The sequence below is a fragment of the Schistocerca nitens genome, chromosome 2 (genome assembly GCF_023898315.1).
Source record: "Schistocerca nitens isolate TAMUIC-IGC-003100 chromosome 2, iqSchNite1.1, whole genome shotgun sequence".
In the NCBI taxonomy this organism is placed as follows: domain Eukaryota; kingdom Metazoa; phylum Arthropoda; class Insecta; order Orthoptera; family Acrididae; genus Schistocerca; species Schistocerca nitens.
Genome location: NC_064615.1, coordinates 1,172,377,546 through 1,172,386,998, shown reverse-complemented (window position 1 = coordinate 1,172,386,998; position 9,453 = coordinate 1,172,377,546). Strand labels below are relative to the sequence as shown.

The following is a 9,453-nucleotide window of genomic DNA, read 5'->3' as shown; positions in this document are numbered from 1 at the left end:
ATCACCTAAAACTTGCACTGTAAATACTGCGGAAAATTGATCTGCAGTTTTTATAGACTGGACTGGTAGTCAGGGGGTAGAATTGTTAACTAATCAACAGATTGTAATAATTTTTAGAAAGTGTGTCTTTCGTACAAACATGTATTTTTAAATGGAACAATGCCTATTGAAATTAACAAACTAAAAGTAAGGTAAATTATATTGAGAGTGGTGCCTGCTCCAGGATTCTAGTACACGTCGTTTACGAGATTTTATGTTTTGAAAATTTCCGACGCCAATACTTCTACAATTCCTGTGGTAGCACACACTAAAGAACCAGTAACGAAGCAGTTAACTACCACGGGTTGTGTTCAAAATTCCCACCGCCAACGGTAATATTCGCTTCCAGTCTTGTATGGAACGAGTGCTGCACATGCGGTAGCATTTCAGCGGAGATGTCCGAGAGGTTGCAGTAATGCGTCATCGGGTGTAGCTGGTACGTCCTTGTAGACAGCGTCTTTCAGATTTCCCCATAGAATTCGTGAAGGCAAGCTGTTGAACCGTGCACTATGAGCCACGCAGCCTTCGTGTTGGTACCATATGTTCCCCATAGTCTGCTGAGGAAGGTCTTCTAACATCCTTGGAGAATGATCTGTTAGGCTGCTGCGATACCTCTGCCAGTTCAATGCTCCGTCTATGAAAGACGGGCCAACGAGCTGACGGTTCACTATCCTACACGAGACGTTTACAGTCCACGGACGGTGGCGTTCCATCAAAGCCAACGACGAGTGTCAACACACCAGTAACTATATATGACGGTAGTATCTGTTCCCCAAAGAACAGTTACCGTCAATGACCATGCAGCTTTGCTAGAAATGAAATGATAATTAAATGGACACCCTAGCTGCAAGCAGGCGTTGATACACTTCATTGGGGAAATGTTGAAAATGTGTGCCCCGACCGGGACTCGAACCCGGGATCTCCTGCTTACATGGCAGACGCTCTATCCATCTGAGCCACCGCGGGCACAGAGGATAGTGCGTCTGCAGGGAGTTATCCCGTGCACGCTCCCCGTGAGATCCACATTCCCAACATGTCCACAACACTACATTATCTATTAGGCGTACTACGAATGTAGTGTTGTGGACATGTTGGGAATGTGGATCTCACGGGGAGCGTGCAAGGGATAACTCCCTGCAGACGCACTATCCTCTGTGCCCGCGGTGACTCAGATGGATAGAGCGTCTGCCATGTAAGCAGGAGATCCCGGGTTCGAGTCCCAGTCGGGGCACAGATTTTCAACATGTCCCCAATGAAGTGTATCAACGCCTGCTTGCAGCTAGGGTGTCTATTTAATTATCATTTCACATACCAGTAGTGCTTGTTTCAACGGTTTACCTGGCCATGATTAGTAAATGTGACTTCATTATTAAACAAGATTTATGATGGATCTGGAATATCCTGTCGTAATGCTCATGTACAGAAGTTAACACGATTCTCACAATTGTTTCCATGCAGGTCTTGATGCAGAGGGAAGTGATAAGGATGGAACCTATGTCGATGAAGAATGCTTCGAACACTTGCCACTTCCTCGTGAGACGTGCGATAGCGCGGGAGCTAACGTGTACTTAAACTTGTAATGGTACTTGAATTACGTAACCATTACGGCACCTCACCTCAGCCTCCTGGCCGTGCGGTTCAAGGCGCTGCAGTCTGGAAACGCAAGACCGCTACGGTCGCAGGTTCGAATCCTGCCTCGGGCATAGATGTTTGTGATGTCCTTAGGTTAGTTAGGTTTAACTAGTTCTAAGTTCTAGGGGACTAATGACCTCAGCAGTTGAGTCCCATAGTACTCAGAGCCATTTGAACCATTTTGAACCTCAGCCTCTCGATACCAGCAATATTTTACTGTGTTTCTGTAAATAGTTAACATATTTCTGTGACAACATTCAGATCTGATTTCATTAATGTAGAGGTACTTCGATACATCGATATGTATATATTGCAATGATATTATTCTTATGTGTGTCTTTTCTTTTGTCACTATGATCATTGACGTACTTGTAACTCTGATTTTTGGGCGCGTAAGTGGTTATTAGAAAGTCAGGTCTTCGTCGTCATGTTGAAAAGACGCAAATTGTATCCAATTTATGAAATGTGAACTTTAACAGTGAGCAAGATATTTTCAAGTATGATTTATATTGTGAAGTGCTGTTGCAACAAAAGTAATAAAAAGAAGTGTAACTTAAATTCGGAGTGCTGATTACTTTTTTACATCACCATTGTCCTAACTTGCAAAAGTTTAATCTTCAAGAATGGTTTGTGAAACACATCTGTAAAACTTTTGAATATCGCAGAATAACACCTAGGCCTCTTTGCATCCAGGCTTGGAATCATCATTACCTAGATGTTCGACGATTGAGCCATGAGTTCACAACGAGACCAGCGTGGGAAACACGAAAAGATGAGTGCCTAATTTATCCATTATTTAAAGAAATGGCTTTAATAACTGTGCTCTAATGACACCTGCCACATAATACAACTTTTTGATGCCCGGAAATGCAATACTTAGCAGCGTGAGCAACACTACAATCATAATTAATTTTTGGCCTTTGTTGTGGTAGGGTTGTTAGAAACTACAGCAGCAGCAAGAACATTAATTTCGCCCTGTTCTGTCGTCACTTGTTTCCATATGTTACGTTGTCAAGCTGCTACACTATCACTTTCACGCAACTGGTTGAAGAGGTTGATAAATAACTGCCGGGATGGTTGATGTCTTTTGGGATGTCTTGCCACACCGTACAAGAATGAATTGCGTTCTTCCTGCACTCTCCATATACTATAAATATGTCGACTTTTTCTGCCTTCGTAAATCCCATCATCCACTTACGACCTACTGCTAGGACTGTCACACACTAAGTGACTAACAAGTTGAACGGACACGAGTAACACACGAGCACAGTGTAAGCAAATATAACAATATCGTACCTAGCAACTACGAAGGTTGAATGCCACAAGAAGCTGTCGATCCGATGGAATTATACTTCAATGGAGACATATGAGTGTCAACTTTATCTTCGATAAATATACAAACTAAGGCATTGAATTAAAGTTTGTGAAATGGCACCGACGTCTACCCACGCCTCTCGTTTACTAGACAGATGTGCTAACCGTACATCACTGAAGCACAGTGGAAATCAAAGCTGCATGGACTGGCCTACTCCAATGCCCTCCCTAGCACAAGCACCAATTCACGCCTTCACGTCATTTTACAGTACTGGCCATTAAAATTGCTACACCATGAAGAAATGCACATGATAAACGGGTATTCATTGGGCAAATATATTATACTAGAACTGACATGTCATTACATTTTCACGCAATTTGGGTGCATAGATCCTGAGAAATCAGTACCCAGAACACCCACCTCTGGCCGTAATAACGGGCTTGATACGCCTGGGCATTGAGTCAAACAGAGCTTGGATAGTGTGTACAGGTACAGCTGCCCATGTAGCTTCAACACGGTACCACAGTTCATCAAGAGTAGTGACTGGCGTATTGTGACGAACCAATTGCTCGGCCATCATTGACCTCAATTGGTGAGAGATCTGCAGGATGTTCTGGCCAGGGCAGCAGTCGAATATTTTCTGTATCCAGAAAGTCCCGTACAGCACCTACAACATGCGGTCGTGCATTATCCTGCTGAAATGTAGGGTTTCGCTGGGATCGAATGAAGCGTAGATTCACGGGTCGTAACACATCTGAAGTGTAACGTCCACTGTTCAAAGTGCCGTCAATGCGAACGAGAGGTGAGCGAGACATGTAACCAATGACGCCCCATACGGGTGAATACGAATACACACATCCAATGTGAGTTAACCGCGATGTCGCCAAACACGGATGCGACCATCATGATGCTGTAAACAGAACCTGGATTCATCCGAAAAAATGACGTTGTACCATTCGTGCACCCAGGTTCGACATTGAGTACACCATCACAGGTGCTCCTGTCTGTGATCGAGCGTCAAGGGTAACCGCAGCCATGGTCTCCGAGCTGATAGTCCATGCTGCTGCAAACGTTGTCGAACTGTTCGTGCTGATGGTTGTTGTCTTGCAAACGTCCCCATCTGTTGACTCAGGGATCGAGACGTGGCTGCACGATCCGTTACAGCCATGCAGGTAAGATGCCTGCCATCTCGTCTGCTGGTGATACGAGGCCGTTGCGATCCAGCACGGAGTTCCGTTTTACCCTCCTGAACCCACCGATTCCATATTCTGCTAGCAGTCATTGGATATCGACCAACGCGAGCAGCAATGTCGCGGTACGATAAACCGCAATCGCGATAGGCTACAATTCGACCTTTATAAAAGTCGGAAAGGCGATGGTACGCATTTCTCCTCCGTACACGAGGCATCACAACAACGTTTCAACAGGCAACGCCGGTCAACTGCTGTTTGCGTATGAGAAATCGGTTGGAAACTTTCCTCATGTCAGCACGTTGTAGGTGTTGCCAACCTTTTGTGAATGCTCTGACGGTTAAATTTCGCGTCTATAGCACGTCATCTTCGTGGTGTAACAAGTTTAATGGCCAGTAGTGTATCTTCCTTAAATGGTCAGTATTGATCATGCTCACCGATATTGAAATAAAACCCCAGTTTTGCACGTAATGGAGAAATCCCGCTTTTACCTCAGGCATGATGTGTTGATCTGACTGAATTATTTTTTCCTGTAAAATTTCTGTGCAACTCTGTTAGTCAGAAAAGTACAGTGTAAGGAAACGGTACGGTGGTGAAGTAGTTAGCACATGTGCCTAGCAAGCAGAAGACACAGGTTCAAGTTCCGGCTCTGTCATGGATTTCAGTTCATTTCTTCAGGTTCTATCCTTTCCGAAAACAAGTATCGGTGCCGAAACGCTTGAAAATACGATATCTCCTAAACTATCCACACTAAAATCCTGCTACAAATAGCAGTGTCGTTCTAGTATGCCTTACTTTTAGTTCGTTAATGTCAATAGGCACTTTCCACTTAAAAAAGTCCATGTTTGCACGAAAAAATACATTTTCTAAGTATAATTAAAGTCTCTTGCTTGACTAACAATACGAGCCACTGACCACCAATCCATTTTGTGAAAAGTGAACATCAGCAGGATATGCGGTAAGTTTTAGGTGAATCACCTTGTATAAACATAATGAAACACAAGAGAAGATCCTCAGATTTTAAATATCCTTTTTGTAAAATTAGATGAAGTTGCAAGTACATCCGGCAAATGATATAGACATGGAGCGAAGAGTTTCTTCGAGAGAACAAGAGTCCTTAATTGTTAAAACACTGTACGCTGCAATTGTTCTTGGAGGATTGTACTTAGCACATTATTTTTGTGTATGTAGAGTGTCCTCGTTAATGACACAGGATCCATAGCTTGTAGAAGGAATCAATTTTAACTATTACCTTGGAAAGCAACGGTACGCCAGACGTAAACGATAGAGCAGAAAGGGCTGTGACAAGACGTCAGCCAATTGCGACCTGACCGACCCCTCTCAAGGTTGACAACGCGAAAGCCACTGCCTCGATGCAAAGAGGACATAAGTGCTGCCACCACTGGCCCACTCGAACAGCAGCCTGATGACTAGCAACATGCATAGAAGCATAAAAGGTCATTACGTTGCTTGTACATTCCATGTAGCCCAAAGGTAGAATTGTTATACTGAAGAAGCTTGTTTATTTCGGATGTCGCCCTTTGGTTGCAACACGTCTACGTAATTCTCAAAGTTAAGGATTGTAATTTCCTTTTCGTGATAAAACTCATTCCGGTTCCCGTGAGATCACCGATGTTAAGCGCTCTCTGGCGTGGTCGGCACTTGGATGGGTGACCATCCAGGCCACCATGCGCTGTTGCCATTTTTCGAGATGCACTCAGCCTCGTGATGCCAATTGAGGAGCTACTCGACCAAACAGTAGCGGCTTCGGTCAAGAATACCATCATCACGACCGGGTGAGCGGTGTGCTGACCCCACGCCCCTCCTATCACCATCCTCCACAGAGGATGACACGGTGGTCGGATGGTCCGGTAGGCCACTCGTCGCCTAACGACGGAGTGCTTTAATAAAACTCATTAAAACGATTTGTTGTATTGTTTGTCTAGCAATCAGAGAAAGCAGATTTCCTAGTCACCCCACAATTTACGACTAGGCAGGATTTAACAGTGGACCTACTTTTAGTCTATTAATAGTAAAAATGTCTCGCGTCGTAAGAGGCGAGATGCAAACCGATGACTGGCGTGTGGCGCTGGATCTGCTGTTGAACAGCCCAATACTATGTACCTTTGCCTTTAGGGTCCATTTCCCCTAACATTAACCATTCCGTTTTGCGTGATTGGCGAGCCTAGTACGAAAGTGACTGTATGGTACGGATAAGTCGTTGGCAAGTAGACACTGCACTATTTTCGCCAGTTGGTGTCCACTTCTTTGTTTCTCATTCCAACATATCACCGTATCCACTGTAAATGAGCGAATTGACGATGCTTCATTCCAAGGTTAAGACTTCTTAATATATCGTGTGCCATTTTCCCTGCAGGTGCGCACGTAAGTGACCGTAGGACATCCGTCGAGGCACTGCATGTTAGTACATTGTCAACACGTAAGCAGAATAAGAAGATTATAGTTTGTCAAATGCCACAAAACTCCGCACTTAACATCGACGCTTCTGTAGGCAACAGGAATTTGAACATGCGGCTGCTACAGACACAGACACTTTGGAACCACCAGTCTACAATTTCACCAGTCATGTTAGTTACGGATGACAGGCAAAGGGGTCCTGCAATGAAAAAATATGGCACCCCAGACCATCACTCGTGGTTGTCAGGCTGTATGACTGTCGACAGTTAGGTGGATATTCCACCGCTGTCCGGGACGCCTCTGTCCGGGACGTCTCCAAATACATCTTCACTTGTCATTTGGACACAGATCGAAGCGCGAATCTTTCGAAAGACGTGTCTGTAGACGCAACGGACAACGGTGGAATACCAACATGTTGCCTGCCATATGGCTCGACAACTATTTCTGAAAGAAGGCTTGGCTTAGCGTCCCGTCGACATCGAGATCATTGGATGCGTAGCAGATGCTCCGGTTTTGTCAAGCATAGGGAAGGAAGTCGGCTGTGTCCCTTCAAAGGAACCACGAAAACCTAAATCTCGATGGCCGGACGCGGATTTGAACCGTTGTCCTCCCAAATGCAAGTCTAGTGTGCTAAGCATGGGTGCCAATTCTGTCATAACTGATCCCCATTGGTTATCATCAGCACAGCAGTACATCGACGGTATTCTTCGTCCTGTTTTGTTACCCTTCATAGCAAGCCATCCTGGGCTTATATTTTAGCAAGGTAATGCCCGCCTGCACACCATGATACTTACTACTGCTTGTTTTTGTGCTTGTCAAACCTTACCTTGGCCAGCAAGGTCTCCATATCTCTCTCCTTTCGAGAATTTTACGAGTATTAAAGACAGGTTCCTAGGACCAGCTCGGAATTTTGACGATCTCTTACATTCGACTGATGAAGTCATCCATTTGTCAGGTACGCGAATGTCTTGATCGATGATTACGTTATTTTTGGGACGCGTTTGGTGTAATAATCATCAGATAAAACATGCTTACTATGATCAATACAAGATAAATGTATGATCTCATGTCCATGCGAGACGATCTAACTCGTCAGTTGGACAGAATTTGGCACGATATCCCTAACGAGAACATCCAACAACTCTATCAACAAATGCCAAGCAGAGTAACTGCTTACATATGGGCCAGAGTTGGACCAGTGCATTATTGGTTTGCTCAATTTCTGAAACCATCTGTCTTGAATAAATCATCCAATATTTCTGAAATTGTAATCATTTGCCTGCACATGTACATTACATCTGCCGGTTTCCGTCCCATTCCTTCGTGGAGCATCAGAAAGGGCGCAGCATCTCATTCACGGTTTTTACTTCACTACATACACAAACACACACACAGAGAGAGAGAGAGAGAGAGAGAGAGAGAGAGAGAGAGAGAGAAATTATAAAAATCACCAGTCGGATTTTTGTGGTCTTTTCAGGGAGACTGAATGTGTAGAACATCTTATAATCGTAGGGAAACTCAAGTTTTATGAAACTGATAGTTTCGCAAAAAACTGGTTTGTATCGTGGAAAAGAATGCAGGATGATGTGCTGAATAATTGAACAATGTTGGAAGGGTAGAAAATCTTAGTCACGTACGAGAAATCGCGAAGAGTGTCCCACTAGGTTCAATTTTTGGTCCAGTATATATGTGCATGACATTCCACTTTGCTTTCAACAATCATAACTGATAACCTTTGATGCCGATATTTGGGTCATATTAAGAAATCCCATTAGAGAGACAGCCACAGTAGTTATTGCTAATCATGGTTTTCGAGGAATTGTTTAGTGGTCTTCTGAAAATGGAGCCTCCTTAAATTTTGAAAAAAAATGCACTATATTTACTTGTGTGCAAAAAACAAAATTGTACCAAAAACTAACGCTGCACATGAGCAGGTGTCACTAAGTAGTGCAGCATGATCCAAAGTTTTTGAATGTACATATTAATGAAAACTTGAACTAGAAGATGCAAATTATGGAGCTTTTCAAACAATTGATGTCAGCTTCTTTGGCTCTTTGTATATTTGTTAAGCATATGCAGATGAGGTGAGATAGTCAACAGAAAAAATGAGAATAGCCTACAAAAAGAAATTTACCTTCTAATAAAAGTAGGGAGAGCTGCATCAAACCAGTCTCTGGACTGAAGACCACAACAACAACAACAACAATCAAAATATTAGAATACTATGTCACGAATATAGCTACAGAGGAAACTGAAATAACGCCTTTTATAGGGCGTTAGCCATTGAGAATAAAAACAGTGGCAGAACAGGTCAGTTATTTTGTTCATCTGGACTGAGATATCACATAGGCGTATTATGAAGATATATACAAGAAAGTAGCAAAATTTGAAAAAATGTGGTGTATCATAAACAGGTACTTCAGCAACAAGACTCAAAAAATAACACCAATGTAGTTTTATGAAGCATCGGCCATCCCCTACACCACACTATGGAAATAAGTCGCGGGTAATTTACAGACGACCATAAAGTAAGATCAGGCTGCTGGAAGGACATTTCTGAAGGCTACGAAAGGCTGCAACGGAGTAGAGCGACTAATAAAATAAGACGTTAATAAGGAATGAAACTTATGTAACATATGACGTGAAACCGAAGACAACAGAGTAAAATGGAATTACAATTCCGAGTGAATGAACAGTGGCAGACTACTGTACAATGTCAGAAATTATAAGCTGGTAGAGTAAAGAAATCTCGAAGGGCGATGGAAGAAATTGCTCTGTAATACGCAAAGACTTAATACATGAAGAGCGAAAGAAATGGTAGATCCCAACTTATCAGTAAGTTTTTCACATACTCAGCGC

General features: G+C 43.2%; 1 non-coding gene across 1 annotated transcript; it reads right to left on the bottom strand.

Moving 5' to 3' along the window:
- Positions 1-931: 931 nt before the first annotated feature.
- On the bottom strand, positions 932-1,006 carry Trnat-ugu (transfer RNA threonine (anticodon UGU)). Its single transcript has one exon. It is a non-coding gene; the product is annotated as a tRNA-Thr (tRNA).
- Between the last annotated feature and the right edge of the window lie 8,447 nt (positions 1,007-9,453).